Genomic DNA, 27,814 nt, shown 5'->3' with positions numbered 1-27,814 from the left:
TAATTTGTTAAACTTGTTTTCAGTGGAGATACTAGAGCATAAAATAAAAAATAAATACGTAAGTAAGAATATAATTCAAGAAAAACGTCCAACAGAAAGAGAACAATTTTTATGATGACTGTTAAAGGGGAAAAAAAAATCTACATCCAAAAACTTAAAATCTCAAACTATTAAGCACAGAATGTAAGAAGCAATTCAGCTTGTATTTACCTTATTAGTATATTCATTTTTATATCTAAGCATAATTAAAAATAAGTATCCATTATGAAAATAAATGTGTGATCTCTACATGTTTTCCATGTACAAGGCACGTGTAAATTTGGTGTTCTAGTATGTAGTAAGGAAAATTGTAAGTTGGTGCTAATAGCCTTCCCTGGTGTGCATTTATGCTGAGTACAGGCCAGTCTTAGGAGAGTCCTACATGATTACTTTATACCATATTCCAAATGAGATGAAATCCTCAGATTTATCTAAATGACTTACCTTCAAGTTAGTCAAAAAGAGATATTTTCCTGGGTGGATCTGGTATAAACATTTAAGCAACCTAAAACAAAGTCCTGACAAAGAGATTACAGCTGGTATAGAAGATATATGAAGAGTCTTTAAAAATTTGAAAGCAGAATTACCATATCCACAGTATATGCCCAAAGGACTCTGTGTCAACATATCACAGAGATATTTACACATCCATACTTACTTCTATGATATTCACAGTAATCAACAAATGGGACACCCAGGATCATAAATAGATGAAGGGATAATTAAAATGTGATACAAGTATACAGTGCATTTTATGTATCCATAAAGAAAAATAAGGTCATGACATTGGCAGAAAACTGGATGTGACTGAAAATCACTATACTAAGAAAAATATGCCAAATGCAGGGGGATTTTTCTCATATTTAGAAACTAAATTTAAATCTCTCTCTCTCTCTCTCTCTCTCTCTCTCTCTCTCTCTGTGTGTGTGTGTGTGTGTGTGTATTGTATGCATGTGCAAACTTATATTCTTGTTTGTAATGATGAGTCTAGAAAGGAGGAGGAAGAGGAGGAAGAGGAGGAAGAAATCCTAAGGAATATAAGAATAGCATGTAGTAATAAAGTAGGAGGGGTGCTAATTAGAAGGAAGAGCCCGCAATAAGGGAAGATGTCTTACTGTTCTATTGACGTGAAGAGACATGTCCAAAGGAACACTGAGGAGGGAAAGCATTTCATTGGGGGCCCTGACAGTTTCAGAGGGTTAGTCCATTTTCATCATGGAGAGTAGCAGACAAACAAGCATAATAACTGAACTAGTAGCTGGGAGCTCTCCATTCTGACCCACAAGCAGGAGAGGGCAGAAAGAGAGAGAGAGAGAGAGAGAGAGAGAGAGAGAGAGAGAGAGAGAGAGAGAGAGAGAGAGAGAGAGAATGAGAACTGGGCCTGAATGGTCTTTTGGAGCTTCAAAACCCACCCCCAGAGACATATTTCCTCCAACATGACAATACCTACTTTCCCCAGTTCTTCTCAAAGACTTCACTAACTGGGGGTTTAGCACACAATTATAAAAGCCTATGGGAGCCACTCTTATCCACTCTAATTCCACTATAGATAGAAAGGAATAAGAACAGAGTACAGTAGCACATGTATAGAATCCACGATGAAACCCATTCCTTTGCAAGCTAAACTGAAAAAACTAGTAGAATCAAATCTTTAGGTGACAAAAAGCATATAAGACAAGTCTGCTTGATGTTTTGGTGACCACCTTGAGATGCTTACATACTGTGGAGAACAATGTATAACAAATATGAAATTTTCATTTGGAGTCACCCACACTATTGCCCATGCTATTTGCTTCATCCAGGTCCATCCTGAATTCTTTCCACGTATTTTTTCCTCTTTTAAAACAATATTTGCATTTTCATGTAATAAAGTAATATATAACTGTATGACTGATAGCTTTCCTGGTAGCCATTCTGCTAAGAGGAAAACAATAATTTGAAATTTCAAAACAAAAGAATTAAAAGTCAGACAGGGGACAGATAGATCCAGAAAAGAATAAGTAAAAGAGATTAGTGTTAAAATAAACAGTGAATGTAATTTCCATAAAGATAGAAGTGATTCCCACTCACAAGTGCATGCTGGGAGAGCTCTCTCAATTTTCCTAAGGTGTCTACTCGAAGAGCTCGAATTTGCTTTTGAAGTTGATTTCTGCCTTATTTTCCCAGAATAAGGTAATTTTAAAATAACAGAAAAGAAAAGGAAAGGAAAAATCTATAGTTAAAAAAAATAGAAATGGTTCTTTGGAAAAATGGTAAAAATGGTCAGAGACAGCAGCTGCTCTAAACTATTGGTATACACTACATTGTTGTTCCGCTTCATATTTTGACTTACTTTAAGCAACGACAGACATATGAACACATGCCAGTGGTCATTTACCCTACGTCCTAAAGGTACTCTGCGTTTCTACTTAGTTCTCTAAGATTTCTGACCACTTTAAGAAAAACACAAATCAGGTCGCTGCTGCCCCTTCTACCTAGGACCTCAGAACCTATGCCTGGAGCTAAGGCAGCTGACCTCCACCTCTGTTTAAGCTGAGTAACAGAGTATTCACCATGACCTTGCAGCAGCACCCTGGAATCCTATGTTAGTGTCGCCTGAAAATATTTCAGAGTACGATGGAAAGGTCAACGGTTGAGGTGAACGGGACCAGAATGTCGCTAAGATGAAGCTAAAAGAAAAAGAGAAATTAAAGGTCATGGATCCTGGAAAATGAATGTTTAAGTCATGGCTAAGAAGGAAAGCAAAGGGACAGATAGGTGAAGGCCATACCAGTCTGCCTTCTCCTTACTGCTCAGCTCTTGTTGGAGACCCAGCAAGACAAATTGTCTGTTCTATCCCACTTTTCACATTTAATCATTCCAACACTTTATTCTCTTAATTCTGGCGTTGATTAAATGCTTTGTACTCAGAATATAAAGACGGCGATTCAAATTTCTTAAACATGATTATATACCAGACAATATTCGGAGAAAAAGCCCTGTCATCTGATGACTGTGGATGACTTTACTTTCCATAGCTAGCCACACAGTGTCTTCCACCCACGCATGCTCTTCCACAGCAAGTCCCTGAACATGCCTATAAAGACCCATGTATGTGAACCGCTCCTTGAATCTTGGTAGGCTTTTGATTACTTTGTACAATTGGTTACGACAGAAATTCTGAAATGGATTTCTATTTTAAAGCCATATTGCTTTACTATGCAGCAGGCTGATTTGCTGCCTAGAACTCTGTAGAGAAGTGGAATGTAACAGATTAAGAACCAAAATTACCTCAGGCTATCTTTAGTCCCCTTAATAACCATTTACTGCCAACCTCTTTATCTGACCTAACATGGTGGTGACTATTACATTCAGCCTTCGGAATGCATTGTTAAATTTAGCAGACTACTGTCTTCACCTACCCTGAACCTAAGAATATTTTCACATCTAAAATACACGGAACAGATTCCCTCTTCTACTGTAAACCACCTTAAGTCTCCACAAATGCATTTGGTATATGTGTTGGTTTATGACATTCTTTTATTCTGTAACTATAAAAGCTCAGTGTGGTTCCTTTGACAATTATTTTGGGGTAATCTTAATCTGTGTCCACAGATGAAGGGCATTTTTATTTGACCAGAATACACTATCTTCAACTCCCTTGAAACAATAGTAATGTTTTATGTCCACATAAGGCCATGGGTCTTGAATTTTTCATTCTCCTGATGCTTTCTTTTGAGATATTCCTTCATTGCTACTACAATGATAAGAAATTTAAGAGATATTACTTATGGACATTTCTCAACCATCTCTAGAAAATGCCAGTTGTAAGTCACTAATGTCCAAGCACCAGTCATATGGCTGAAAATGGACACATGACAGCTCAACCTGGCAGACATTTTATCTACTCAGCCAGGCCCTAGGCATGTGGGGTAGGCCAAACCATCAGCCTCTACCCTGACAAATTCCTGTTCCACAGATTTCATAATCATCAGAAAATGATGATTTTGTTGTCATGGGGTTTGAGTTAGTGTTTTGCAATCTAGAATGATCCAACATGTGCTAGCATGAAACTGTGCTAGGGGCTCCAACATAACTGAAAAAGCTGCGGATCACTGTAACTAGAGAATCACGTGTGATCGTTGAAGGAGATTTAAGGGATGCAAAAGATGACAGCAGATCCTGGGATACATCAAACACATGCACACACCTTAGAAGTTATATCATGGTGCCCTTTTATTAGTTTCCTGAGATTGCCACATTGAATCATTACAATTTGGACATTGAAACAGCAAAATTGTATAGCTTAATAATTTTATTTCAGTGTCACAAGATGGAAATGAAGGTGTAAGAGAGCACCCCCCCAATCAACTATTATATAAGCTTCGTATGAACACATACTACATAAGAGTTTACCTATACAATGCTAATTCCCCTCTCAGAAGCTGTAGGTTGCCAAACAAAAAGTCCATTTCATATGGATTCTTATTGACAGAAGTGACCCCAAACAATACAGGCTATTGCATTTGCTTTTTGTTTCCCAGAAGAACTTGATGGTAAGACCCTATTGCTGAAGATACCATGTACTTTGCTTACAGGACTTGGAGAAATGGTACTGATCAGTAACTGCCTACAGGCTAGATTTCATAGGTAAGATATACCTGGTAAGATATAGATTACCTGGTAAGATATAACCATGGGTTTAATACTGTCTTCAATGTTATGGGGTCAGCCAACTATTATTTGAGTAGATTTAATACCTACCCATAGGAGGGAACCCATCCATGGCATAAGTCTGACCAAGAACTCATAGTTGGTGAGCTCATAGGACCCAGTGACAACCCTACTACTACTACTACATACTAAATGGGTAGTATTAAAATGCCCTCAAAATTCACGTCCGTGCATCCATAGATTAATGTAGCCATCAGCCCTCATTGAAAAATGTCTTTGTGCAGTAGATGATGATAATACAGAATACAGATAATATAGGAAAGTCTTACAGAAACTTATAGATGACCAAAATGTAGAGAATAAATGTGTGTGCAGTGCTCAGCTACAAATGGCACATCTGCATCAAAGTGATGCCAAAAAGCTCAGAGACCATCACAACAAAAGGAGTGGAAATTGTAAAGGGAACAGGGAAAACTGTCTTTTAGGAACAAGAGGACCACTGCATTCATAAACTCATAGCATCTGTGCTTACCTGGACAATGCCTGTCAGCATTCTAGCATCGAAGGAGAGAGGAGTTCATGATGGAAAATTGGTTTTCTTAAGGGTTTGTCTGTCTCTTGGTAGGAAGACCATGCTCCAGTGAATGACTTCATGAGTATATGGGCAGCATGAACTATACCTGGTGGGTAATAGAAGAAGAGGAGGAGGAGAAATAGAAGGAAGGAGAAGGAGAAGAAGAGGAGAAAGAGGAGGAAGATGAAGGAAAAAGGGAGGAGATAAAGTTAGAGCTGGGATAAATGTGACAAGACATTGGGGTAAAGAGTGTGTAATTAGTATCAAAATATGTTGTGTGCATGTATGAAATTCTCAAGGAATTAACTATAAGATTGTTTTAAGGAAGTGGAGGAAAAAAAACAAAGAGGTGGATGCAGAGGATGAATAGAATGTGAGTTGTATCTCAGGGCTAGGGTGAAGATTATTATTACCTAGCTAGGATCATTCTAGTAAAGAACAAAGATATACAGTTCCCTTCCCTTACCAGTCAATCCAAATATGTCTGTCAATCACCTGAACAGAAAAACTCACAACCTCTGAAACAATTTTAAAAAGAACAAAGGTAAGGAACTCACGTTTCTCACTTTCAAGAATTAACTACAAATCTTTCATAATCAAGATGATCGTCCTGGCAAAGGAGTATACACTGAATTCAAAATGGTTTAATTGAGGTGATGGCTCCAAATATAAAGTACTTGTTAAGCGAGCACAAAGACCCGAGTTCGATTCCCAGAACCCATGTACAAAAGTGGAGAACAGCAGCAGATATATTTAATATTCACAATGGTGACAGGGGGCTCACTGGGGCTTTCTAGCTAACCAATGTAGCCTAATCAGTGACCTACAGGCTCAGCGAGAGACCTCTTCTCAAAGAAATAAGGCCAAGAGAAAAGAAGGAAAAACCCAGTGCTACCCTCTAGACTTTGCATGTATTTGTATATACAAGTGAGCGCACATGCATGCACTAAATTGAACTGACATTTTTGTACAAATCCTTATGCCCTGATCTGGGTCGAGGGTGGTAAGAATTCAATGGGCAAAGGACAGCTTGTCGACAAATGGCCTAGGGAAAACTGGATATACACCAAAGAATAAAGGCATCCCAGCATACATAAAACCCTGGGTTTGATTATCAAGCCACAAAAAGAAAAAAAAAGGAAAATAACAAAGTTAGACTCCTTTTGGGGGGGGTGTTGTAGTGAACTTTATTGATGGTATTCAAGAGAGTAGGGAGGGCTCCCTAAGCCCCTCCTGTTATTATTGGAGTCTGGGATAGAATTGTGAGGGAGATGCTGTTGGGGGCCAAGTTGGGATGGGGACTCCTCAGCATCTGAGGGCCTCTCTCTCTTACTTTCAGTGTCCTTGCTGGGATGGGGTGGGTGGTCCAGGGTTTTTTACTCCTTGGAGGCCATGTAGGCCATGAGGTCCACCACCCTATTGCTATAGCCATATTCATTGTCATAGCAGGAAATGAGCTTTACAAACTTGTCATTGAGAGCAATGCCAGCCCCGGCATCAAAGGTGTGGGAGTTGCTGTTGAAGTCACAAGAGACCACCTGGTCCTCAGTGTAGCCCAGGATGCCCTTTAATGGGCCCTCAGATGCCTGCTTCATGATATCATCATACTTGGCAGGTTTCTCCAGGCAGCATGTCAGATCCACAACAGATACATTGGGGATAGGAACATGGAAGGCCATGCCAATGAACTTCCCATTCAGCTCTGGAATGACCTTGCCCACAGCCTTGGTAGCACCAGTGAATGCAGGGATGGTGTTCTGAGCTGCCCCACGGCCATTATGCCACAGCTTTCCAGTGGCAGTGATGGGATGGACTGTGGTCATGAGCCCTTCCACAATGCCAAGTTGTCATGGATGACCTTGGCCAGGGGGGCTAAGCAGTTGGTGGTGCAAGATGCATCACTGACACTCTTGAGTGAGTTGTCACATTTCTCGTGGTTCACACCCATCACAAACATGGGGGCATCTGCCAAAGGGATGGAGATGATGTCCCTTTTGGCCCCACCCTTCAAGTGAACCCCAGCCTTCTCCATGGTGATGAGGACTCCAAATGACTCCACGACGTATTCAATACCAGCATCATCCCACTTTATGTTAGCAGGATCTCGCTCCTGGAAGATGGTGACAGGCTTCCCATTGATGAGAAACTTCCCATTCTCAGCCTTGACTGCGCCGTTGAACTTGCCATGGGTAGAGTCATACTGGAACATGTAGACCATATAGTTGAGGTCAATGAAGGGGTCATTGATGGCAACAATCTCTACTTTGCCAGATGCAGAGGAAAAGGCAGCCCTATTAACCAGGCACCCAATATGGCCAAATCTGTTCACACCAACCTTCACCATCTTCTCTACGGGACGATGCTGGCACTGCACAAGAAGATGTGGCTGTCTCTGGAACAAGGAAGAGCAGAGAGCCTAATCTTTTAGCACATATATAAGCAAATTCAAATCAACCATATATTTAAAGAGAAGAGCAAAAACTACCAACCTAAAAAAAAAGAGTAAATACTTGAACCTCTAGATTGGGTAGTGGTATCTTAGATGTGAGAAACATACGTACAAAGAAAATGATGGTAATTTGGATTTCTTCAAGTTTGAAAAGGATACCAGCCAGAATATGAGAATGACTATTGAATAATGGATAAAATGCTAACAAAACATGTTAGAAAAAGGACTCATGTATAGGATATACATGTATTTTAAATATATTTTTAGAACCCTGAATGAGTCAGCAATGAAAAGAAAAACAACCCAAAACTTGTGGACATGGGTTGGGGATCTCTTTTAGACATTACAGAAATGGTCTCAAATTACATTATGGTGATAGTGGTCCAACTGTAAATATCCTGTGACTTACTTAGCCATAAAAGAAGCTCACAGTTACAAAGACGTGCAGAAATTCAGACCAGCACTCCACACATCTAACCCTATAAAAGTAAGGAAGAAAATGTCTTTCAGGGTTGGAAGGGTAAAATGTTTTGAGAACTCTTCAAACAGAAGGGTGTCCAGCAAATCTGAATGAATATTTCCAACCTTCTTGATCTAGCATAATCTCAGATCCTATAATCATCCTTCATCTTATAAAACCAGTCACACATTTATGTGGTTCCAGTTATCTCTTCCAGGGGAGATGATAAAGGCCCAGAGGGTCAAATTTTTTTTTCTCCAAGGGTCCAAATTTTTATCTGGCATTGATGCAGATGCTTTTATAGGAGATCGTGGTAAGCCATTAGAAGAGAAAGTACCATACTTACCTTGAGGAACTGGAGAAGACAGCGCCTGAAACCCAGGAAGTGTGAAAGAGATGGAACAGTCTATAACAAGAAGAAGAGAGCCTGGTGGTGGGAGGAGCCTAGAGAAACAAGGAAGTAGAATTGTTTTTTACTTCTTTTAGCATTTTTATGTTTAAATCTAAAAACGGGTAAAGTAGGAATGGGGCTCAACATTTCCAGCCAGTTGTTAGCTTTCTGTTCACATAGCAGGAGCCTACATGATACAAGGAAGAGTTGTATATCCCCCAAAATGTATTTGTTACTTACAACAGCAATGTGACACTACTAGCTAACGCTCTCATGATGGGCTTAGTGTTTGCAAAGAGGAAGAGGACAATCTCTCCTCCCCTGTGAGACGCAAGAGAAAGTATCTCATGCCACATAGTGGTCCTCACCAGACAATGGATCCACAAGCATCTTGACCTTGGATCGGTCAATTGCATTGACACTTATTGACATGCTAATGTCTATGATACATTTGTAACAACAGCTTCTATCAAAGCTAATTAAGGCAAGTCTCTTTCGAGACAGAAAAACATCCAGATGAATCAGGTTAGCGTTTCAAGTTGCTGAATCCTCCATGATGAGGCAATCTTCACACAGAAAATATAGATTGCAGGCCAAATTAACTAAGAAGTAAAGAGAAACTAGCTTATTTTTCCAATTTATAATTAAAATCAATCGTGATGATGAATCAGAGTAAAACCAAAGTGGTAAGTCAAATACACTATTTACTGAAAATTGGTAAAAATGTAACTTTTCTATGAAATCTTCATGTCAACATTTTACTTCCAACCCATGAACTTGATGGCTCTAATACTCATATGACAAACTTTCCAAAGCGCAAGAGTTGTAAATTAGTTATTAGAATCTAAAAACCTGATTTAAAGGTTTACTTTAAATTGGAAATTTTATTTGGAAAAAATGACTGAAGAAAATAATTTTAGTGAAATGAAAATGAACATTCAAAATTGGAATATGATTTGAGTTCACTAGGTAGAGAATTAATCAAGGAATTAAACTGATTTAGTGGGAAAATATATGCATATATCTATATGTGTATGTATGTGTTTGTGGGTGTAGGGGTAGGTGTGTTTGTGTGTTTGTGTTAGTGTGTTTTGCCCAGTCCAGATTTTTTTTGAAACATGAGCATTTCCCCTATGTGCTTTAGAGAAACTTAAGTTTGCACACTCTGACACATAAAGAGCCCCTCTGTCTCCATTTCTGAGGGCACTTTATTAACCTTCTGACAAACAACAGTAGTCCAAGGAAACTTTCAGCCACATTCCCTGGGCACTTCAAGGGCAGAGAGCAGGTGCTTTAATGGGTTTTCTTGCCTTTAATATTTGTGGCCCAATATAGATCAAAGAGGTTCTCTCATCAAGCACCCAGCTTCACCTCCATTATAATTTAGCTAAGGTATTTGAAACAAAGTGACTTACCCAAGACCCAGGCCCTCAAAGCCATTCTAAAGATAATTCTGAAAGACACAAGTGAGCAAGAAATGATTCAGAGTAGGCAAGAGGCTTGCCAAAAGGCAAGGAAAATCAGAGTTGTCTAGTTAAAGCCAGATACTGTAGCTAAGAAAAGTCCTTAGATGCTAGCCCTCAAGATTCTTCTCTTTCCCTAGCCAAAGCCTCTGGGGGGAGTGGGATCCTGGAGAGATGACTCAGTGGTTAAGAGCTCTGGTTGCTCTTTCAGAGGTCCTGAGTTCAATTCCCAGCAAGCCACATGGTAGCTTACGACCATCTGTAATGGGATCTGATGCTCTCTTCCAGCATACAGGTGGACATGCAGACACTCATACATAAAATAAATAAATCTCTTAAACAAACAAACGAGCAAAAACAAGAAGACTTTGCAAGAGGGAAGCACTAGTAGAGAAAATGTCATAACTGCTCCCACGCCCCTCATTTCTCTTTGTTCCATAGCGACCAGCTCTTCTCAGCTGCCTCTTTTGAATCTCTTAAGAAGTCAATCGCCCTTCAGGGAGTGTGTGATCTGTACTTGGTGCTGTTGTTATAAAATAGGCACTCTCTCTCACCGCCACTGTGAGCACTGTTTATGCACTAGGGACCGATTTTTGAGCCTCCCACAAGAGAACACCTGGCAACCACTGCCCATCCCAAGGGGCAGAATTAACAAGTCCCTTTCTCTACATATGGCAGTCAAAGTCACCAACAGACCCATCTTGATGATCATTGTGACTTTCGACGCTTGGTGTAGTGTGTGACTACATTTGAACATGGAAGGAAGAAGCATTATCAAATTGCTGAAGTGTTTCAGCAAACAGTGAATTTGCTCCCTTCTTCCTCTTCTGTCTTTTGCTTTAAGCAAACCCGGTGGGATTCTTGTTCACAGTCTGTGCGGGTATTCGTTCGTTTCCCTCTTTATTTTTATGCAAAGGAAGTAAGAACAGGAACAACAGGTGAAGTTAACATTTTGAGGATCTTATGCAGTCGAAAATCAGTAAGGTTTCTTTCTGTGTAGATGACACAAATTGTAAAGTTGAAAAAAAGGAGGGGATTTAAGGAAAAGAATTTGGGGGGCTGAGGAAGCACAAAGAGACATATACTTACCCAAAATGGGGTCACTGAATGTTGAAAAGAACATTTAAAAATAAGATATAATTGTACATATCATCTGAGGGGAATATAAAATATTCAACTAGATGAATGGTCTCGTAAAATCACAGAGCACACTTTTGTATCTTCCATGAAATTGATCTCAGATTTGGAAAATTGGTTTGGAATCCCCTCTGGCTTTCTGTTCAAATGCAATTGGTATCACTAGTCATAGCGTCCTTTGCAAACAAGCAAAAAGACTTTTCTTGTATTTCTTGACTGTATGGATTTACTGAAACATATAATACCCAATACTCTAAAAAGAAAGCTATACCATTGAGATTCAATTTCTATTTCTCCTTGTATTTGGCATTAATATTAATAAGCCCTAGAACTTGTTGTAAGAGCTAAATGCAGAAAACAATAGAACTTCGGAAAAATATTTCAAAAATATGCAACTGAAGAGTGGGTCTGAGTTACACCGCATAATCTCTGAGGAGATTTTTTCATTAATTAATTTGTTTTTACACTTTACATCTGATTGCAGATTTCCTCCTCAGGGAAGGGGGGAGCCCCTACCATGGGTACCACCCTACCCTAGGACATCTCAGACCTAAGCACACCCTCTCCCAAAAGGGGGTTCAATGGCAGGAAACAAGAGTCAGAGACAACCTTCACTCCGATTGTTAGGGGACCCACATGAAAATTAAGCTGCACATTTACTTGTATGCGTAGTGGGGCCTAGGTCCAGCCCCTGCATGCTCTTTGGTGGGTGGTTCAGTTCCTGTGAGCTTCCATGGGCCCTGTTTGGTAGAACCTGTAAGTCTTTTTGTGGTGTCCTTAACCCCTCCAGCTTGCTCAATTCTATCCCCACTCTTTCACAAGACTTCCCTAGCTCTGCTCGATGTTTGTCTGTGGATCTATGTATCTGCTTCCATCCGCTGCTGAATGAAACCTCTTAAGAGACAGTTCTGCTAGGTTCCTGACTCCGAGCATATCAGAGTACCATTAATAGTACCAGGGACTGGCTCTCTCCCGTGGGGTGCGTCTCAAGTTGGTTCAGGTATTGCTTGGCCATTCCTTTAGTCTCTGCTCCATCTTTAAGCCTGCACAACCTGTAAGCAGGATAAATTTGGGGTAGAAGGTTTTGTAGGTGGGTTGTTGTTCCCCTCCTTCCACTGGAAGTCCCACTGGGCTACAGGAGGTGGCCAAGTCAGTCTTCATATCCCCTGTTGGTAGCCATCTCAGCTAGGGTCACCCCATAAACTCCCCAGAGCCTCCCCAACCCCCTAGATGTCCCTCAGCTGGAAGAATGAATAAAGAAAACGTGTTACATTTATACAAAAGAATGCTACTCAGCTATTAAAAACAAGAACATCATGAAATCTGCAGACGAATGGATGAAACTAGAAAATATCAGTCTGAGTGAGGTAACCCAGACCCACAGGACATGCATGATGTGCACTAACTGAGAAGTAGACATCAGTATAAACTTCAGGATAACCATAACAATCCAGGGACCCAAAGAAACTAAATAATAAAGAGGGCCCAACATAGGGAGCATGAATCTCAGTCTGGAACAAAACAGTCATCCTGGGAGGTAGTGGGGGAGAGAGACCTGAGTAGCAAGTATGGGGGAGGGTTGGGAGTGAGAATGGAAACCAGTGGGGGCCATCTTGGGATGAGGTACAGGAAATTTTATAACGGACAAAGTTTGTGTTTCTACAAACTCCTCACCAAGTACTTCCAAACCCACTTCAACCTCAGGATGTTGTTCTTGGCTGAGACAGAGGGGTAAGGCATCTCCATGTGTTCTTACTCAAAAACTCCAACTCCAACAGAATGAGTTAAAAATCTTCCCTTTCTCTGAAGCAGAATGCCTTCCCATCTCTGAAATAGCAGATTCTGTCTGGTCTCTATCTCTGGTATAACCCATCACACAATGACAAACAGAATAGCCCAACAGCTACCTAATTAATATGGAAGGAAAGTAAAATTCAGAGGAAAAAAAAAAAACATTGTCTGAGAGCCCATGATTGCCACAGATGCATCTGTCTGACTTGCCTTCACCAATGATGGGCCTTGTTCTAGGACTCCAGACTGGTAGAAGCTGGGAAGCTTGCTCCTTATGAACACCAGGATCTTTAAGCAGAGCATTGTTATTCAAAGAAATGTTCCAACCATTACTCACACTGCAAATACACAAGTCCAGTTAAATGACCCGAATTTTATCATGGCTACTGGCATTGTCAACAAATATTTAGTGTGTGTGCCTGGAACAATGCTCTCTATTGCTAGATGCTATGAACTTATCCCCCTTCAAACCCCAGGATGTTTTAAAGGAACTGTGAATATCAGAAATCTAGACTTGAAAGACAAAGGCAAAAAATGTTAAAAGGTGGGGGGGATATAATTTGCTTCTAAGTAAAACATTATCTAAATTTTCTCATCCTTTCCTAATATCAATAATTGTGAGTTATTTGCATATATAAAGATATCTATTTACATATACACAGACGAGAGAGATGATGATGATGATGATAGATGATAATGACAGATATGAGAGCATAAACAACATGCAAATCTACATAATGAGATATAGATCCAGATAGAGATGTCTAAGTTCATAAATATCTATCCAGCCCTCTACACATAGATACAAATAGCAAAATAATCTTGTTAGCATACCTTAATATATTTAATATGAATAAAGTATAGCTTTGATTTTACTGATTAAAATTGAATCTATGGTATTAAAGACTTTCGTAAACCACCACTCAAAATTGAGAACCAAATGTGGGCATTACAGAAATTTTGGATACAATCCAGACAAGAGCAATAATGCTCTCTGAGAAACTACGTGAAGAAAGCTCAAGCCCAAACAGAGATTGCTGAGGAAAGAAGCACGTTTTGGTTTAATTGAATTTGTAAGCTCTGAAGCAGTATGGCAGTTCATTAGTGAAGTACAAATGATTTCTTCTGAATGTCTTTATCTCTAGCCTAAAATTCTGAGAAACAAGTAAGCTCAGAAAATGTAGAGATATTAACAAATATTCAACAAAAGAACTTTTCCAAGGAATGTGCTAATACTGAACACATTTGGAACAAAGTTAGGTATTAGGCCAAACGAAGACTACAACCCAGTGTTACCTGGATAGTATACTAGATAAAGGATAAGTAATGGGTGGGGGGAATACAACCTACAATAAGGGGAGTTTTGACCCATTTAAGTAGCATTTTGTTTTATTTAGGGTGACTCTGTTTAAGTGCTATTAAAATGAAGGGAAAAAACTGTTGATAGAATCCATTTCACTTTAAGAGGAATTCTTAGGAGAAAGCAGTTAACATACATGTTGTAAACACATGCTGAGGTTTTCAAATGTTGAGGATTTCAAATCCACCAAGCAATAGCCATTTCAAACTTCCGTCCTCTGGCTATCAAAATAGGTCAACAGTCATGGTATACTTATTCTGACAACAGAGGAAAACAGAGGACAGAATGGAGCTGCCAATCTACTAATAAGCATCCCTGTGACTCTCTTGTTCTGGCCTGTTCTCCTCTGAAGCCACATCTGAATCATAGGAGACCAAGAATCAGCCTCTTTTTTTAATCATGATCTTTCCAATTTGCTGGTTTGGGCTTTCTGCCTTCATGCTCAATACTATCTTAATGAGGACATTGGGTTCTTTTTTCCTGAATTGTAACACAAGTTGAGTACTATCATGGCTATAAGAATTTGTCTTAGTACTACAGTTCTGTAGTTCTGGATATATATATATATATATATATATATATATATATATATATATATTCTTCTGAGTTGATTCTCTTCCATGTCTATTCTCATGAGAGTTGGTCATATCCTACCTCTGACTCATTCTGTCAAATATTTCTCTGATTCATCACTTTGTCTGCCCCTCAATTACAACTCACTTTCAAATATGGCTTCTTCCTTCTACAAACTAACTTTACCTATATTGTTAGGAATTAAAGGTGTGTACTAAAGGCATGTCTATACTCCAGACAGAGGAATTGAAAGTGCGTGGTATGTCTGCATTCCAGCTGGATCCCACAGACCTAGAAAGTCTTTGGATGTGATTATTTCCCAGAGGAGATGAGTTACTGGAGTGAAATTTCTCAACATAAGGGCACCTGATTTTTGGTAAAGAAGTAAAAAATATACACTGAGGAAAAAAGCACTATCAAAAATTGGTGCTGGTCAAACTGGGATAAATGTCTGCATGTAGAATATTGTGAAGAGATACATAATTATCACCCTGCACAAAACTCAAATCCAAGTGTTCCAAAGACTTCAACATAAAGCCAGATACACTGACCCTGATAGAAAGGAAACTGGGAAACTTCCTTGACTACATTGGCACAGGAGACAACTTTTCTGATTCTATAGCAAGTATAGTAGAGGCAGTAAGACCAACAGGTAATAAATGGGACCTCATGAAACTGTAAGATCCTGAAATGCAAAAGACATTATCAACAAAGAGGCAGTCTACAAAATGGGACACGATTTTTACTAATTCCTATTCCAATAAGTGTCTAATATCCAAGATATATAAAGAACTAAAGAAATTAGATATCAAAAAAAAACCCAAATAATCCAATCAAAAATGGGGTAGAGCTCTAAACAGAGATTTCTGAATAGAGAACTCTCAAATGGCTGAAAAAATCCTTAAAGAAATGTTCAACATCCTTAAGCCACCAAAGAAGTACAAATCAAAACAATTCTGAAAGTCCATCTCACACCTATCAGAATGGCTAAGATCAATAAGAAAAGTAACAGTCCATGTTTGCGTGGATGTGGAACAACGAAGAGAAACAGTCATCTATCGTCGGTGAGAGTGCGAACATGTATAGTAATTATGGAAATCAGTATGTCAGCTCCTCAGAAAATTGGTAATTTATCTACCTTAAGATCCAGCTATACCATTCTTGCGCATATACACAAAGGATGTCCCATCCTATCACGGGGACATTTGCTCAACTATGTTCATTGCTGCTCGATTCATAACAGCCAGATGCTGTAAAACAATCTAGGTGCTCGACTGAACAATGGATAAAAAAAAAGTGGCATGTTTACAATGTAGTATTACTCAGCTGTTGAAAAAGTGACATCATAAAACTTGCAGGCAGATGTTTACAACTAGAAAATATAATCCTGAGTGAGTAAACCCAGACCCAGGAAGACAAATATGATATGTATTCACTTATAAGTGCTTATTAACTGTTATATAAATGATAAACAAGTTACGATCCACAGACCCAAAGAGGGTACATAAAGATGATGGCTCTAGGGAGGACTCCTGGATCTCCCTCAGAAGGGATGGACTAAGGGTGGGTGGGGAGGGGAGCCGGAATGATCAGGTTGGGGGATAAAAGGAGAGAGTATTGAGGGGTGGAGACAGGAATTGGGCAGCAATCTGGAAACCTACTACAGTAAAAACTTCCTGGAATCTATGAAGTTGATCCTGGTGAGGACTCTGTTAAAGGAGGATCCAAAGTCTGAACTGGCCATCTTTTGGAATGAGGCTTCCAGTGGTGGTTGAATTCTTGGTTGGTTCCCATGGAGATCCCTAAACAACTCAGGCTGATGCTAGGATAAAAGGTCACTCTCTGAAAATTGACATTGAAGTCTCGTTGCCAAGGACAATAGCCATCCGGCTCATTAATGTGGAGAGGTTGATCTGGTCTCTATATGGAGCCTTTATCCCCATTATCTAGTCACTTTGGGGCAGGAAGGCACTCGGCAGGCTACAGAAAGAGAACATGGACACCATCCCAGCCATGAAACCTATTTACAATCTGTCCTGCTTGCAAGAAGTGCTAGGACAATGATGATGATGCAGAATTTGTGGGAGGGACCAACCAATGTCTGGTTTAACTTGAGGCCCACACCATGAGAACCAGAGACTGGATAGCCCAGAGACTTATGATAGAACCAACCACAACTGGAAGAAAGAAAGAAAGAAAGAAAGAAAGAAAGAAAGAAAGAAAGAAAGAAAGAAAGAGAGAGAGAGAGAGAGAGAGAGAGAGGGAGGGAGGTAGGGAGGGAAGAAGGAAGGAAGGAAGGAAGAGAAAGAGAAAAAGAAAAAGGTCAATGAAATGATTCCTAATCATATTCTTCTATACTTATAGAAAGGTGTCTTATCTAGCTGTCATCACAGAGGATCTTCTGGCGGCATGTGAGAGTGGGTGCAGAGACTCAGCCGTACATTATTAGAGGTAGAGAATATAAATTGAAAGTCTCCATCAAGTCTATCCCTCAGCCTCAAAACTTGGGGAACCCCACTGAAGGAGTGAGGAGAAAAGACCATAGGAATCAGAGGGATCACAGGATGGCAGAAGAACGTGGTCCACCAAATCAACTAAGAAGGGCTCATAAGAGCTCACAGAGACTGAAGCTGCGAGTACCAGGCCTGCCTGTATTTGTACCGTATTCTCTGCACATGTGTTATGGCTGTTTGATTGGTGCTTTGGTGAGACTCCTTACTATGTGACCAGGTTGTCACTCACTCTTTTGCCTTCTCTTGAGACTCTTCCTCCAATTGAGCCACCTTATCCCACCTGGATATGAAGGTTTTTACCTTGTCTTATTTTATCTTCTTTTTGTTCGGTCTGGCTGTCATCTCTTGGAGGACTGCTCTGTGGTGAAAACAAGGTGAATCTAGGGGAGAAAGGAAGTAGGGTTGAGCTGTGGGGAATGGAGGGAAATTATGAAAGGGATAAATTATGTGAGAGAAGAATATGTTTTCAATAAAGATAAAAGAAAAATTTTAAAATGAATAGATAGACAAAAAGATGAAAGAAAAGAAAAAGAAATTGTCCATTTTGTGTAACTGGAATAGAATCACTGAGACTTGGTAATTTATAAAGAATAGATTTTTTTTCTTATAGTTTTAGATGCTGAACAAGTCTAACTTACTTGAAGCACTCACAATAATAAGGGCTCTCTTGCTGTTATCTTCCCACAGCAGGAGGCAGAAGGTAAGGGAAAAAGAGAGAGGACCAAATTGTTTTCATAACAAATCTACTCTCATTAGGGAGAGGCCACCCTCGGGGGGGGGGGGGGACCTCTCGTAACAACAACTTATTAATAAAGGCAGAGGTTTTGTGGCTCAATTTTTTCTCAAAAGCACCTTCTCTCAACACACTGGGTGGTAATTAAATTTTCATATGAACTTGGGAGTGAACATTCAACCTGTTAGTTTAAGAAAATCCACTCAGAAGGAAAGCTTTGGTTTAGCTCATGGTTTCAAGGTTTGAGCTCATAGTCATTTGGCCCCAATGCTTTCAGCCTATGGCATCCTGATAACTTTAAAGCATGATAAAAAGAGCTCTGATCATCTCATGGAGAGAGTCAAGAAGGGACTGAGGCCCCAAATTGCCCCTAAAGTACTCCTCCAATGATCTAACTTCCATAACTATCACTCATGTACACGCATGTACTTACACACTAGAGACCAAGCCTTCAAATTTGAGGACTTTGGGGAACAGTGAAGCTCCAAATTCTAGCATGAAATACAGCAAAGACATTCAGTGTTTTTGGTGGTTCTAGAGTTGTTTCCTCCATGAAATTTAATCTGAACTTATTTATCTAAATCATAGGAGCAGGTATATTTGGGGAAGGCCATGGATGGAGAAACCAGAAGAATGGACTGGCTATAACCCAAGCCTGGTATTTGTTTAGTGGAGACAAGAGGCCAAAGGTACGTAAAGCCTCGGCCAGAACAAATCATGTAAGTGTAAATAAAACATTTGGGGAAGCATCTACAATTGAAAAGGGCTCTTGATCCATAGACACCATCAGAACCAGCATAAGAGCCTCATCTGATCTCCATTCTGTGCATTGTTCAAGTCTATATTTTGTTCTGACTCTTTTTTTTTTTTTTTTTTTTGGAGCTGGGGACCGAACCCAGGGCCTTGCGCTTCCTAGGCAAGCGCCCTACCACTGAGCTAAATCCCCAACCCCTGTTCTGACTCTTATTATAGGATTTTGTCAGAACTATTAGAAGTTCTTGAACTCTATTCATCACAACCATTGCTTCATCACAAAGTAATCCAAAATTTATTAGTATAAACTGTTCATTTAGATGGTAAATCTATTGATCTCCTTAGGGGTTGGAGGACATTTAAGTAATCTTTTTTTTTTTTTTGGTTCTTTTTTTCGGAGCTGGGGACTGAACCCAGGGCCTTGCGCTTCCTAGGTAAGCACTCTACCACTGAGCTAAATCCCCAGCCTTAACTAATCTTGAAATGATTTGGGCCTTCGTTTGTGGTCATCGAGAAGTGTGGGTAAAGTTCATGGGTCTAGAATGGCTGTTTCTAGGACAGGTCAGATAGTCTGGAGTCCTATATCATCTTTTATTGTACCTCAAGCTAAATTTGGTTTTATTTCATTAAACATGTGGATTCCCAAAAGTAATGTGGGCAGAAGAATCGATATTTCAAACTACATAACATCTCTTCTAGCATATGCTGTGGTTCAGTTCAAATTCAAGGAATGAAGAAATTGGTCTTATTCCTTCATGGAGGAACCACAGGTTCCCATCTCTGTTCTATCTCACAGAATGATAGAGTCAGAATAGAAAATGACTATTATCTGTATAAATTCCTTGTTACTGCTGCTATGGCAAAATATATGACAGAAGCAAATTAAGAAAGGAAGGGTTTATTTGAACTAACAGTTTGTGTCCCTTGTGGGTAAGAAGCCATGGTGGCTATAGCTTCAGGCAGTTGGTTATATTGGATCTTCAGTCAAGAAGCACAAACCGATGAATGCTTTTTCCCAGTTCTATTTCTCCTTTGTACTCAGTCCAGGACTCCCGTCCATGGAATGACACATACAATATTCTGGATAGGTCTTCATTCTGCAGTCAACCTAGAAAATTCCCTACAGGCATGACTAGACATTTATTTTCAAGGTTATTCTAAACCCTGTCAAATTGCTGATCAAGGTGAACACACAATAAATAGATATGTATGGTAAGTCCATGGCAAATTCCCCATGCTAGAGAAAAATGAGATTATAGAGATGAGAACTGACCACAGGAGTCTATGGCCATATTTAGCATCTTCCCCGATATATAAGATACTCCAGAACTGTAGCTATGTCTTCTAATTTTATTGCACTGAATGGATCAGCATATAAAAGCAAAGTTTAACCTCAGTGTATGTTAAAAAATTCATGATAGGTCCTAGAGAGATGAATCGGTGGTCAAGAATGTCATGGCTTTTGCAGAGACTCATGTCCGTTCCATCTAGTAGCACACAATTGCCTGCAATTTCAGTACCAGAGAATCTCATACCCTCCTCTGGCTTCTGCAGCCTTCTGCATGCATACAATTCACATGGGTTCATGTAGGTATACATATAGACACATTAATAATAAATAGATAAATCTTTTTAAGACTCATTAGCGTCAGAAATTCTTAATATTTCAAGTTAACTTTTCCATATCTTGAAACAGGATTGAGCACAGTACCGTGGCTTACTTTTGTTGGGTAGATGTGTATTTAAGGAGGGAAGGAACAGCCCTGAGAATGCTCTGTAGGGCCACTGTGTATGGCCCTAAGTGGTAATGTCACCAAAATGATTCTTGTGAAGAAAGAATTCAGAGCCAAAAACGGTTAAACCTGCAAAGTAAAAGAGACAAGGAACATTTCTGAAAGATATGACAAAAAATAGTATCTATACCCCATATCTGTATATGTGGTTACATAAAAGTAAGGTGTTTTTCTTGGACATTTACCCTACAGCATCTTTAAGTAAACATGTTTATAGCCCAAGTTCGGCTAGCACTAGATTCAGTGTGAGAGTAGGGATGTGTTGAACATTTTCTTAGACATTTTCTTAGTCAAGAAACTTTATAGTGCAAGAGACACCCTCCAAAGCAGATAACTTGTAAGGAATAAATGCATACATAATATCCCATGGGAGCACAGTAGAAAAACAAGGAAAGAGCTTACCATGAGAGTAGGCACTGGCAAGAGTGGCACCAAAAGGTATATGAGCCATAGAAGACACATAGGTTACCCCAAGATACAGATATATGAGCTTTTCTTTGGAAATGGATTAAAGGACATGAGAAGGACTCAGAAACTCAGAATTGCCAGAGAGAAAACTATTTCAGACACTGGGAACAGAACTGAAACATGTACTGAGGAATAAGACACCATTATTTGCTTAGAGAACAAAGAAAGTAGTGGATAAATTATTACCCACATGAGCAAGCTTAAAACCAAGACTAAAGAAACAGAATAGCCACAGGTTCTCAACTTTGGTGATAAGAGACAGAGTCCACCTCAGGATTAATATTTTATATTTTGAACTATGAGAGATACTACTCATTTGTTACTGTTGATACAGTGAGACATTCTTCAGAACCTGAAGACTGGTTGGTGTATAAAAGACTGCCTTGATTGCAATTTTACCTAACAATCAAAATAAAAAAATAAAACAAGTATATTGCGTTAAATCACACGTATTCACAAATGTGTGTAAAAATCGCCTGCAAAAGGTGTCTTTCATTTTTATCAAATTCTTTTGTCTAACTGCTAAAGGACTAACCTCATTATAAACCCCAGGAGTATGCTATCTGTCCCACAAAAAAGGGGGTGAGAGAGAGAGAGAGAGAGAGAGAGAGAGAGAGAGAGAAATAAATCTCCAAGGCTGATTTTGCACACCACTGACAGGCATAGATTTATAAAGAATGGTTTCCAACCTGTTAATAGTTATCAATACACAACAGCTGCAATCCATGAAAGAGATAAATATTCATGGCACAAACCATTTATATGTATCAAATGTATATTCATGAACAAATGGTTTTCCCTGCCTTTAATAGTGTTTGCTGTGTAGTCAGTGAAGAATGGACCAACTTTCTTCTGACTACAACTACCACTACATCCCCTAATGCTCATGACACAGTGATTAGACTTGATAATGGCCATAAAAAATATAGAAATAAGTAGGCAAAGGTGTCTGGGCTCAGTGCTCACCGCTTTTAGATAGCGGGATGTAACAGTTTCCAGCGTCGGATACAGGCTTTATATGACTGTGATGTAGTTTGCAAAAACGGCATTTAATATCCCAGTCCTGTGTAGCCATACATGTAGTGGAACATGCATGGCTGACCCTCACCTCTCTCCAGTATGCTTTGTCACACCACTGTCCTCCCAAGGGCTGCACGAAGAACTCTGAAATGGAATTAGCATACACTGAAGAGCGCTCTCTGGTGACCCTGGGTATCCAGTTGTCCTGGCCTCAATCAGTATTCTGTGTGTCTCTGAGGAGAGAGAAAAGCAGTGCAGATTATGCAACAAGAGTGTTTGTTATTTAGCCAGGTTAGAGGATGGGGTGAGCCTTTGAAAATTGCCACATTGTTTAATAAAATCATTGTCTGCTCTATTAGTTGTGCAGGGAGAAGGCTAGAGATGTGATAGACAGGGAGAGTGCCTTTGTGTTGAACAAGAAAAGAAGTCATTAGAAGGTTAGGGCGCTGAACAAAGACTGCTAAAATTAAAAATAAAGAGTAAAGAAATAATTGAAGTTAACTCACCAGCAAAAGGAGCCCTTCGCTTTTGCAAAATGGCTCCTCCTAGTTAATTCCCTTTCTTATTCTCAGTTTTTCCTGGCCAGCACCCAGTCTTGGGTTAGTGTTGAAAGAAAACAATCCTCGTCCTAGCAAAAATGCCAGCCTTCCTCTTTCTCTTCTGGCATTTCCTGTCCATACGCAGAGGTGTGCTTTTAAGAATAGTATGATGAATTGAAAATGGGACACAAGACTGTTCCCTCCCACATTTTCCTAAAAGCACCTGGTAATACGTGAATTCTGGTTCGCAAAAATTAAATCACATCCAAACCCCTCAGTGGGTTATACAGTGCATTACATCAAAATCTAAATTATAACCTAGGATAAAATAGGAAAGATTTTAAGTCTACACTGTAAGACTAAGACTGCATATGGTAGCAGAGAAGGAACTTATGAGGGAAACAGCTCTATGTTTAAAGTATTACTTCAGTATTTTAAGTGATCACTAATTTTATCTTTGATTGTATTTTGAAACTTGAATCTTTACAGAGGCAAAAATATATAATGTATATACACATACATATATATATATACACACACAGATATGTGTGTATGTATTTTTATATATACATTTATATACATGTACATAAACAGCATATTTGAATAAACTATATATATGTACACATCTTTCCCTGTACAGATTTAGTGTTCAAAATACAATCATATACATATATATATACATATATAATATGTTGTGCATATATACATGTGTGTATATATGTATGTATGTATTTACTTATTTGTTTATTTATTTGTTTTTCCAAACAGGGTTTCTCTGTGTAGCCCTGGCTCTCCTGCCACTCAAATGCTGGGATTAAGAGTGTGTGCTATGGGTTAGGGATTTAGCTCAGTGGTAGAGCGCTTGCCTAGCAAGTGCAAGGCCTGGGTTCGGTCCCCAGCTCCAAAAAAAAAGAAAAGAAAAAAAAAAAAGAGTGTGTGCCACCACCTCCCAACAGAAGAAATATTCGCAAGATTTTCATAAATAAATAGAATAGGTTGCTGCAAACCCACGGTGAGATCCTCTAATGTCTCCTAAATCACAAAATTTGAGGCATGGGATTATCATCTCTCCCCTCATCTCAATGACACGTTTTGCATCTGATTCTTCTACATTGGCTTTTCTCTATGGTTCTCACTGTCCATGCCTGAGCTGATAGTCCGCTCCTCTTGTACGCTATGCTACACCATACCACTGACTGAAGTTCAGCCTCTGCCCTCAACGTGGTGTGCAGGCTGACAGAAAAGGAGCAAGCAAATGAAGTTGCCACGCCTAAACCCTAGTGAGCTGAGCGCTCCAGTGGGTGAAATGGAAGGAGTTAGGGATTTTGGCGAGTTTAAGATCCTTGCTCAAGATACCACAAGAAAGCTTAGGGTTGAGTCCAAACTTGCCAGTATCTTAAAGCCCTGGATACTTTCATAGGAAATCCTGCTGTAGCTGTGCCCAGACTTCTGTGGCTTCCCATTGCCCAATATTTGGGTACTCAGGGGAAGTTTGGGAAAGAAGCTAAAAGCAAAGGAGACGAGATGGGGATGGGGTTGACTGCAAGCCAAGCACTGTGCTGGGTCGTTTTAAAATGTTTATTTACTTATTTTATTTTTTTCACTTAACATCCTGATCACAGCCCTAGCCTCCTCCTAGTCCTACCACCATATCACTGTCCTCCTCACCTCCTCAGAGGAATAGTGGCTCTCCCAAGGCTACCAACCAGTCCTGGCACATCAAGTCGAAGCAAGACTAAGCAAATCCTCTCCCACTGATGCCAGACATGGAAGTCCAAGTAGGATAGATGGGTCTAAAGGCAGGCAACAGTGTCAGAGACAGTACCAGCTCCAATTGGTAGGGTATCTACATGAAGACCAAGCTGCATGTCTATGTGTACGGGACCTAGGTCCAGTCCCTGCATGCTCCTTGGTTGTTAGTTCAGTCCCTGTGAGCCCCAGCGGGCCCAGATTAGTTGATCAAAGATCTTCTTGTGAGTCCTTGACCCCTCCAGCTCCCTCAATCCTTCTCCCAAAGCTTCCACGAGACTCCCCAGGCTCTACCTAATGCTTGGCTGTGGGTCTCTGCATCTGTTTTCATTCACTGCTGGATGAAGCCTCTCAGGAGACACTAATGCTAGGCTCCTGTCTGCAAGCATAGCAGAGTATCATTAATAGTGTGAGGGGTTGGCTCTCTCCCATGGGATGCATCTCAAGTTGAGGCTGGATTGTTTTAAGTACTCCCTTTCATCGACAACTCAAAATAACCCAGCACACAGTTACCAGCAGAAGAAAAAGAGTGGTAAAGTTAGCTGTCATTGCAAAGGCCCCCACATACGGTAAGTAACAAGTTCAATATTGAAAGGCTTCCATCTTCTCTACATTTTACTGGACCTTGACCCGGAAGCACATATGGTGTCCTGACATCACACTAAAGGAGGAATTGGCTACCTTTTCCCAGAATTTGAAAGGCAGAATGGTATATCTTTTCTTCTTCTGCAAACACAGAAGAACAAGCCAAGTGATAAAAACAATTTTAAAGATGAAGAAGAATAAAGAGACACACGCACCCACACTAATAAGTACCAGAGAGTTGCTAAAGAAGAAGCTACTTTGGGTCTCTGACTCATCAGAACAAATAGTGCCTTGTGAGACCTGCATCCAGTTCTCCCAACACCCTTACAAAGCTGTTTCTCAGTGCTTCCTGGACTACCATCAAAGGCATCTGTCCTGGGAATGGAGGGGACTGGGAATACAGACCTAGCCTCCTCCTGGCCCTGTACCTGGGCTTATAATTCTAAAATCAGTCCAGCACAAGACAACTTTGTATGGGCTGAGTCTGGACTGGAAGCCCATGGCATCCAGGTCCTAAGTCAGCTGAAGCTTAGACAGAAAAATGAGCACCAAGAAGAAGGAAAGCTATGAACCCTTCTCACTATTTCACTTTAAGATGTAATGGGCTGGTACTAATTTAAACGCTGATGGAGAACCTAAACATCAACACAGTGTAAGCTCCAAGCGCTTGCATCTAAAATAAACAAACAGAAAGATTTTTTCAAAGTATTATGTGTATGCATGAGCTCGTACACATACTAAACTTGAAGAAATTTGCAAATACACACACATATACACACACACTAGTGTGTGTGTGTGTGTGTGTGTGTGTGTGTGTGTGTATGAGAGAGAGAGGAGGGAGGGAGGGAAGGAGGGGAGAGAGAGAGAGAGAGAGAGAGAGAGAGAGAGAGAGAGAGAGAGAGATTAAAATTCATAAAGTCCTGATCTCAGAGGTATTTTCAGTTAGAAAGGGGCCTGGGCCCTGATAGCACAAACTTTTCTAACAAAGGCTGGCACAGGTGTTTAGTCACAATGGCTGTGACCATGTCCTCTTAACATTTATAGCTACAAAGCCTAAGGGAGCTGTGTCAGCTTCCACGTCTACGCCTGCCACTCCCTGCTTGAAAAATGCTATTGTTAGTGAGCACAGGGCATGAGCAACTCTTCACGTAGTTCAGTCCTGGCTGGATAGACCTAGGGCAGCTGTGTGGGGTGGGTGCTGGTGGCCCCAGTGAGGCAGCCCAGCCTCCTGTCTGTTCTCCAGTCAAGTGTGATACCCAGCCTCTAAGAAAGACAGGAAAAGAGCAGGCAGGCATGAAGGCTAGGACTGCTAAAGCAATACTACTTATAGCACACATGAAAGGTCTTGTTCCTTGAAGGTGAAGAAAAATAAAAGGGGTTTTACTGCTGTATGTTACAGCCATCTACAAAATAGAAGGAAATTCACATTCCTTCCATTCATTATAGAATTCCAAAATTTATGAGCCCAAGGGCTCATAATCCAACACCCCGCCTTGGTCTTGCATCCCTGAGCTCATGCTCCCTTTACATGTCATTTAGCTCTCAGCATTAGCAAACTCTTTCATGTATGCATGTGTGTGCTTAACAAGACAGAGCTGTCTCGAAGGTTCCATGCATGCCAGCCTTCTTGAATGCCGAGAAGGGAATGAATGATATATGTGGAGAGATGCTCAAACGAACGCAGGCGCTCCCACCCCACCTTATTAAATCCTGGGAGACTGATCATTTTATGAGTCACCATAAGTCCCACGGATTATAAAGAACAGAAAAACAAAGTGATGGCTGGACCTAGGAAGGGCTGGACTTGGGGTTTTGTGAAACTGGTTAAGGAGGTGCCTGTCTGACTTGTGGTTTTAAAAGTCATGGTTTCATATTGTTTGCCTGCCCTGCAGTACGAAGATCCATTTATTCTCCTCTCACTTCTCTGATATTCTACATCGAGTATATGCTCATACGGAACATACCAACAAGATGGTTGTACAGAACAAATCAACTATGTCGTCATCTAGAGCACACCCACAATACTCTAAAGAACCAGGGGAAATACAACACCAAGATTTTAGATACGTGTGTGTGTGTGTGTGTGTGTGTGTGTGTGTGTGTGTGTTTTGATGTATTTATATATGCTTGCTGAGAAGCCTTGTAAAGCAGGAACAGGCGTAACAGTAGAGTGGGGAACAGGAACATTCCCAATTACTTCTAATGGAAAGTTGAGAACAGCCTTTCAGATTTCACAGAAACCCCCATTGTCTGTAGTTGCAAAAATGAGGAGGGAACTCCCCAAAGGTTTTAGGATTTTGCTTTGTCACAGCAGAGTGGAGAAGCAGCTGAAACCAAAGGAGGAGAACTGCAGCTCTGGTTCATAGAATATGCAACAAAATGCAACTACAGAGAAAGGGAACAGACTCGATGGCCCCTAGACTGGGAGAAGGAAAAAGGAAATCACTGTTTCTCCTGTAATAAGTGTTAATAATTGGCAGGATTCTAGTCATGTTCTGAGACCTTTTAAGCACATAATGTCTGCTAATGGATGGATTCTTCAATGAATCTCAAAGAATATTCATTATGACTCTTTTTTATAGTTTGTATTCTATTGCTATGAAGAAACACCATGACCAAGGCAAATCTTATAAAAGAAAACATTTCACTGGAGCTTGCTTACAGTCTCGTAGGTTCAGCCCATTATCATCTAGGCAGGGGACATGGCAGCCTGCAGGCAGGGATGGTGCTGGAGGAGGAGCTGAGAGTTCTACAAAAGGGTGCAGAGGCAG

The 27,814-nt window shown here is 40.2% G+C and overlaps 1 long non-coding RNA gene and 1 pseudogene across 1 annotated transcript; both read right to left on the bottom strand.

Moving 5' to 3' along the window:
* Positions 1–4,305: 4,305 nt before the first annotated feature.
* On the bottom strand, positions 4,306–11,618 carry LOC108351437 (glyceraldehyde-3-phosphate dehydrogenase pseudogene; annotated as a pseudogene).
* Positions 11,619–17,174: 5,556 nt separating this feature from the next.
* LOC120093564 (uncharacterized) lies at positions 17,175–23,128 on the bottom strand. The gene is made up of 3 exons (XR_005486881.2): positions 22,259–23,128; positions 20,611–20,751; positions 17,175–17,783 (listed from the first exon to the last, which is right to left on the bottom strand). It is a non-coding gene; the product is annotated as an uncharacterized LOC120093564 (long non-coding RNA).
* Positions 23,129–27,814: the final 4,686 nt, after the last annotated feature.

The sequence above is a fragment of the Rattus norvegicus genome, chromosome 7, assembly GCF_036323735.1.
Source record: "Rattus norvegicus strain BN/NHsdMcwi chromosome 7, GRCr8, whole genome shotgun sequence".
Lineage (NCBI taxonomy): Eukaryota > Metazoa > Chordata > Mammalia > Rodentia > Muridae > Rattus > Rattus norvegicus.
The sequence above is the reverse complement of the archived record's forward strand: the minus strand, read 5'-3'. Positions and strand labels throughout refer to the sequence as shown.